The 7,317-nt window shown below is 48.4% G+C and overlaps 1 pseudogene; it reads right to left on the reverse strand.

Moving 5' to 3' along the window:
- Nucleotides 1–4,619: 4,619 nt before the first annotated feature.
- Nucleotides 4,620–7,312, reverse strand: LOC100937646 (uncharacterized; annotated as a pseudogene).
- Nucleotides 7,313–7,317: the final 5 nt, after the last annotated feature.

Genomic DNA, 7,317 nt, shown 5'->3' on the forward strand with positions numbered 1-7,317 from the left:
AGCCATAAAGCAGTATACAAGTAACATACGAGGATGGAGATGTTAAAGCAGGTAGTTCTCTGAAGGAGGAATGAGAACTATATACCGGATTCTGAGAGATGTCTGAAGCCAGAAGGCAGGAATGAGCAGTCGGATCAGGATATTGTAATACCAGAGGACCACGGATGTCAGGGAGGGTTTTTAAGAAAGACATAGCAGTGGGTTGCATTTTTTAAAAGACCTATTAGGACGGGTGTGGTGGCTCATGCCTATTATCCCAGCACTTTGGGAGGCTGAAGTGGGCAGATCACTTGAGGTCAGGAGTTGAGACCAGCCTGGACAACATGGTGAAACCCCCGTCTCTTCTAAAAATACAAAAACTAGCCAGGTATGGTAGTGCACGCCTGTAGTCCCAGCTACTTGGAAGGCTGAGGCAGGAGAATCGCTTGAACCAGAGAGGTAGAGGTTGCAGTGAACCAAGATTGTGCCACTGCACTCCAACCTCGGTGACAGAGACTCTATCTCAAAAAATAAAAAGTAAAAACCACTACTATGTATTAGGCACCATGCCAGGCTCTGTGAATGGTAGAAGGTGGTGAAACAGACAATGCCTTAAAATCTTAAGCTTAAAATCTACCAGTAGAGAAAGTCAAGATGCTTAAAATATTTGTTAAAGGGCTAAAGCTAAGCTTGACTGTGGGGAGAGGAGGCTCAGGGGAGTAAATGATCAGGTGTGTATTTTAAAAGATCGCTTTGGAAATTGGGTGGGTGGGAGGCCAGTTAGCAGTTATATAACTCTCCATGCAAAGTATTCCCTTTCTCTAAGACAGTTAATGCACTGGGTTATAGCATCATAGTGGACAAGTCAGGTCAGAAGATTAAGGTTCTGGGGAGAGTATGGCTTGTGTGGCTTACTGAGCGCTTACTAACCATGTGGATTTTAGGCACTCCCTGAAGAAGGCATGTTTTTTCTGCTGGCCAGACAGGAATGGGAAGGTACTCTAGGATTTTATGGCACCCTGTCAGTATGGAAAAATATATGGAAGTTGAATGGAGACAGTTTCGTGTCTTAAGACTCATGGGGGTAGGGTTTTGGTTTTTCGTTTTGGTTTAAAATAAATTTCATTTAACTTAAATCATATAAATCAAAAACTTTATTTATTTAATTATTGAGATGTAATCTTGCTCTGTTGTCCAGGCTGGAGTGCAGTGGTGGGATCTCAGCTCCCTGCAACCTCTGCCTCCCGGGTTCCAGCGATTCTCCCGCCTCAGTCTCCCTAGTAGCTGGGACTACAGGCGTGCACCATGATGCTCAGCCAATTTTTGTATTTTTAGTAGAGACAGGGTTTCACCATGTTGGCCAGGCTGGTCTCGAACTCCTGACCTCAAGTGATCCACCTGCCTGCCTTGGCCTCCCAAAGTTCTGGGATTACAGGCATGAGCCACTGTGCTCTGCCAAAATTTGTTTTTACATGTACTCTTTTTCTCAAGAAATCATTAGAAAAAACATGCAATGACTCCATAATTTTGCACTTTTATAAATAGGAGTTTTGACCTGCCCCTATTTCCAATTAAAACAATCTGCTCTTCAGCCTTAACCTAGTCCATCTTTATAAGATTTTGAGTCTGATGCTTAAGGTACTTCCTCTTAAAAAGAAGCTATAATGGGTGCAGCACACCAGCATGGCACATGTATACATATGTAACTAACCTGCACATTGTGCACATGTACCCTAAAACTTAAAGTATAATAATAATAAAATAAATTTAAAAAAAAAGCTATAAAGGGGCCGGGCGCGTGGCTCACACCTGTAATCCCAGCACTTTGGGAGGCCGAGGCGGGCGGACCACGAGGTCAGGAGATCAAGACCACGGTGAAACCCCATCTCTACTAAAAATACAAAAAAAATTAGCTGGGCGCGGTGGCGGGCGCCTGTAGTCCCAGCTACTCGGGAGGCTGAGGCAGGAGAATGGCGTGAACCCGGGAGGCGGAGCTTGCAGTGAGCCGAGATTGCGCCACTGCACTCCAGCCTGGGTGACAGAGCGAGACTCCGTCTCAAAAAAAAAAAAAAAAAAAAAAAAAAAGAAACTATAAAGCCAGGCACGGTGGCTCACACCTGTAATCCCTGCACTTTGGGAGGCTGAGGCGGGTGGATCACCTGAGGTTAGGAGTTCGAGACCAGCCTGGCCAACACGATGAAACCCATCTCTACTAAAACTACAAAAAATTATCTGGGCATGGTGGCACACACCTGTAATCCCAGCTACTCAGGAGGCTGAGGCAGGAGAATCACTGGAACCTGGGAGGCGGAGGTTGCCGTGAGCAGAGATTGCGCCACTGCACTCTAGCCTGGGCAACGAGAGCAAAATTCCGTCTCAAAAAAAAACAACCTATAAGTAGCTCTGCTTCATTTGTGCTGTTTATTTACTCTTCTATAGCTTTAATGATGAAACTTTTTTTTTTCTTTTGACATGAAGTCTCACTCTGTTACTTAGTCTGGAGTGCAGTGTCGGGATCTCAGCTCACTGCAACCTCCACCTCCCGGGTTCAAGTGATTCTCCTGCCTCAGCCTCCTGAGTAGCTGGTGGAACTCCTGACTTCAGGTGATCCACCCATCTCTGCCTCCCAAAGTGCTGGGATGACAGGCATAAGCCACTGCACCCAGCCATGATGAAACTTTTTTTGAGACGGGCTGGCTTTGTCATCTGGGCTGGAGTGCAGTGGCATGATCATGGCTCACTGCAGCCTCAACCTCCCAGGCTCAAGTTGCCCTCCCACTTCAGCCTCCTGAGTAGCAGGAACTACAGGTGTGCGCCACCATGCCCAGCTAATTTTTTATTTTTTGTAGAGATGGCATCTTGCCATGTTGCCCAGGCTGGTCTTGAAATGAGCTCAAGTGATCCTCCTACCTCAGCCTTCCTAAGTGCCGGCATTTTAGATGTGAGCCACTGTGCCTGGCCTGGAACTTCCTGACAGAAGTTTTAATGTTAATTTGTTAAGAAACATTGATTACCTAGTCTGCTCATCTGTAAAATGGGAATACTGTCACTGTATTTGTGATTATAGAGCTCCCCTAGAGAATAACCTGTGAATCACAAGTTTTTTTGTGTTTTTGTTTTGAGACAGTGTCTCGCTCTGTTGCCCAGGCTGGGTGCAGTGGCATGATCTCGGCTCACTGCAACCTCTGCCTCCTAGGTTCAAGCGATTCTCCTGCCTCAGCCTTCCAAATAGCTGGGATTATAGGAGTGCACCACCACACACAGCTAATTTTTTGTATTTTTAGTAGAGACGGGGGTCTCACCAGGTTGGCCAGCCTGGTCTTGGAACTCCTGATTTCAGGTGATCCGCCTGCCTCAGCCTCCCAAAGTGCTGGGATTACAGGTGTGAGCCACCACACCCGGCATAAGTTTTACAGACTAAAGGAAGTCCCTAACATATAGGTCTAGACCCTTGTTTTCCTGTTTCCTCATTTGAAAAAGCAGTATGCACACCACTATAAATGAATTCTCAATTTCTGCTTTGAAAACAATGCTGCATACACGTAGCCCTTGAATTTTTCCACAGCACCTTCAACACACGCCCCAGTTTTTTTTTCTTTTTTTTTTTTTTTTTTTTTGATAGCGTGTCACCCAGGCTGGAGTGCAGTGGCACAGTCTCGGCTCACTACAACCTCTGCCTCCTGGGTTCAAATCATTGTCCTGCCTCAACCTCCCAAGTAGCTGGAATTATAGGCATGAGCCACTACACCTGGCTAATTTTTGTATTTTTAGTAGAGACAGGTTTCACCATGTCCAGGCTGGTCTCGAACTCCTGACCTCAAGTGATCCACCCGCCTCAGCCTCCCAAAGTGCTGGGATTACAGGCATGAGCCACCACGTCCAGCCTTTTTTTTTTTTTTTTTTTTTGAGACGGAGTTTCGTTCTTGTCACCCAGGCTAAAGTGCAATGGCACAATCTTGGCTCACTGCAACCTCTGCCTCCCGGTTCAAGCGATTCTCCTGCCTCATCTTCCCGAGTAGCTGGTATTACGGTGCCCGCCAACACGCCCAGCTAATTTTTTTTTTATTTTTAGTAGAGATGGGGTTTGCCATGTTGGCCAGGCTGGTCTTGAACTCCTGACCTCAGGTGATCTGCCTGCCTCAGCCTCCCAAAGTGCTGGGATTACAGGCGTGAGCCACTACGCCCAGCATTTTTTTTTGTTGTTTGTTTTCAGATGGAGTCTCTCCCAGGCTGGAGTGGAGTGGCACAATCTCGGCTCACTGCAACCTCTGTTTCCTGGGTTCAAGCAATTCTCCTGCTTTAGCCTCCTGAGGAGCTGGGGTTACAGGCATGTGCCACCATGCCCAGCTAATTTTTGTATTTTTAGTGGTCTTGGGGTTTCATCGTGTTGGCCAGGCTGGTGTTGAATTACCTCAAATGATCTGCCTGCCTCAGCCTCCCTAAGTGCTGGGATTACAGGCGTGAGCCCGTAACAGGCGTGCCTGGCCAGTTTTCAGGTTTTTGACTTAAGCGACTAGATAAGTGTCACTCAATCTCCAAAGTCATCGTCTATCTTCTATTTCTCCCTTCCCTTCCTCCTCCATATCCAGTCAGACACTATATTAGTACGGGTTCTCCAGAGAAACAGAATCAATAGGATGTGTATATGCAGAAAGAGATTTATTTTAAGGAATTGGCTCACATTATCCTGGGAGCTGGCAAGTCTGAAATCTGCAGGGCAGACAAACAGCCTGGAGACCCAGGGAGATTTGATGCTGCAGTCTGGAGGCTGAATTGCTTCTTCTTAAGGGTCTCGTTTTAATTTGAAATGACGGGATGCGGCCCACCCTCATTATAGAGAGTAATCTACTTTAATCAAAGTCTGCTGATTTAAATGTTAATCACATCTAACAAATATAATTCATAGCAACAACTAGACTAGTGTTTGACCAAAAACTGAGTAACATGGGTAGCATTGCCTAGTCAAGTTGATAGATAAAATTAACCATTAAAGTCACTAAGTTCCATTGACAATGACCTTTAAATATTTCTCAAGTTGGTTTCTTCTTCTCCATTGCCATTGCCTTAATTTAGGCTTGTGTTCTTCTCATTTAATTAATTCATAAAATACTTACGTATTAGGCAGTATGCCAAATGTTGGAGATACAATTGTGAGTAAGATTGTGTCCTTAGGGACTTACATTCCATCCTTTTCCTGCCTTCTTTCTTGCCTCCTTCCAAACCACATTTTTTTTTTTTTTTTTTTTGGTCTTGTCACTTTGATGCCCAGGCTGGAGTGTAGTGGCCAGAACGTGGCTCACTGCAGCCTTGACTGCCTCAGCTTCCTAAGTAGCTGGGACCACAGGACCACAGGACCACAGATGCACACCACTATGCCTGGATATATATATATTTTTTGTAAAGATGGGGTCTCACCATGTTGGCCAGATTGGTTTTGAACTCCTGAGCTCAAGCGATCCTCCCGCTTCGGCCTCCCAGAGTGCCGGGATTACAGACGTGAGCCACCGTGCCCGGCCCCGATCTACCTTTATAAATGGCTGCCTATAGATCATGGCCTCTCACATTTTAACTGGGCTGTAGAATATGTATTGAAGGACCATCTTTATAAAATGTTTATTTGTAGACTCTGAAAAGATAACACCAGAAAAGGGGAACAATGGTTACCACTAGAAAGAACGGAGCGGAGCAGCTGATCATTGTATCTACCTTTTTAGTTTTTTTTTTTTGAGACGGGTCTAACTCTGTCGCCCAGGCTGGAGTGCAGTGGCGCGATCTCGGCTCACTGTTGCAACCTCCGCCTCCCGGGTCCAAGCGATTCTCCTGCCTCAGCCTCCCTAGTAGTTGGGATTACAGGCGCCCGCCACCACGCCCAGGTAATTTTTGTATTTTTAGTAGAGGCGGGGTTTTACCATGTTGGCCAGGCTGGTCTCGAACTCCTGACAGCAAGTGATCCGCCCATCTAGGCCTCTCAAAGTGCTGGGATTACAGGCGTGAGCCACCGCATCCTGTCCACGTATCTACCTTTTTATCACATGAATGTTGTACCAAGTTCGCGTATTACATATTTGAAAATAAATTGCGAAAATAACAAAAACAAAATCCATCTACTGGCTAGCCCTTTAAAATCCTGCGGGGAAGCCCAGTGGCCCAACGGCGAAGTTTAGCCCATCTTGCCCTTTCTGGTCAGCGTACCTGTTCCATTTATCTCTGACTGCGCCACTCAGTCAGGTGAGGGACCACTGGAGTTTTCTACCGGAAAATGCACTTCAGCAAATGCCACTTGCTCTCTCCAACTTCAGTTTCGCCAGCGCCTACCTCAGGAAGCCTTCCTTCATCCTCCGGCCCCCGCCGCCGCTAATGTTATCCTTTTACATTCAACCTCATAATGCTGCTTTTTGTGGCAGTCATCACAGTGTCAAAATTTGTTTACATGTCTATCTTTGCTACTTGATGGAGGACAAGGATACACCTTATACCTAGCATAGACCCCAGGAGGTCTGAAATTGTTCTGCGAAAGGAAAAAAAAATCAATGTGCTGGCCTCAAAGGGGCTCACAGGAAGGGAAAAGCCTCGAAGACTGAGGCTCTCTTCGATTCCTTCGTGACTAACTCGAGGCAAACATGCCAGGAACGCGGCTCTCCCCACTCGCTCCTGCATCTGCGCCCGGGGCCCGCCGGATTCCAGAGTGGTCCCCTCCACCTAGCGCGCGACGACTCCCTCTGGGGTCCCGGAAGCCCGGCCACCGCCCCCACAGGCGGGCATGGCCTCAGAGCCCTCTTCTGAGCGCGGCGTGGGTATCCGCAGGCGGCCATGGACGGTGATCACAGTGACCAGAGGGACAGCGCACCCTCGGGTCGAAGCGGGGTAGGCGTTGGCAGGGGAGGGGCGACGAAGACTGGTGAGGTTCAGGCGCCAGCCAAAGAACCACTCTGCTAACTTGCTGGCACTTAACGTTTCCTACCCGGGGCCCAGAGTCGGGCAGCAGTCTTCCAGCTCCACGAACTCCAGTACTGTTCTGCGTTGTAGGGAGCTGGAAGCCCAACCCAGCACTCCTCAGCCCCCTGTGCCCCTCCCTCTGCTCTTTGCGCCCCTCCCTCTGCTCTTTCCGCCCCTCCCTCTGCTCTTTCCGCCCCTCCCTCTGCTCTTTCCGCCCCTCCCTCCGCCCCTCCCTCCGCCCCTCCCTCCGCCCCTCCCTCCGCCTCTCCCTCCGCCTCTCCCTCCGCCCCGCAGCGCCACCGACCGCGGTCCCCGCCCACTTCTTACCCGCGTGCGTCGCCGCCGCCGCCTGAGGGGGCGTGGCCTCGGCTCGGCGCATAGTCAGCCACGGTCCCATCCTGC

The sequence above is a fragment of the Pongo abelii genome, chromosome 16 (assembly GCF_028885655.2).
Source record: "Pongo abelii isolate AG06213 chromosome 16, NHGRI_mPonAbe1-v2.0_pri, whole genome shotgun sequence".
NCBI lineage: Eukaryota > Metazoa > Chordata > Mammalia > Primates > Hominidae > Pongo > Pongo abelii.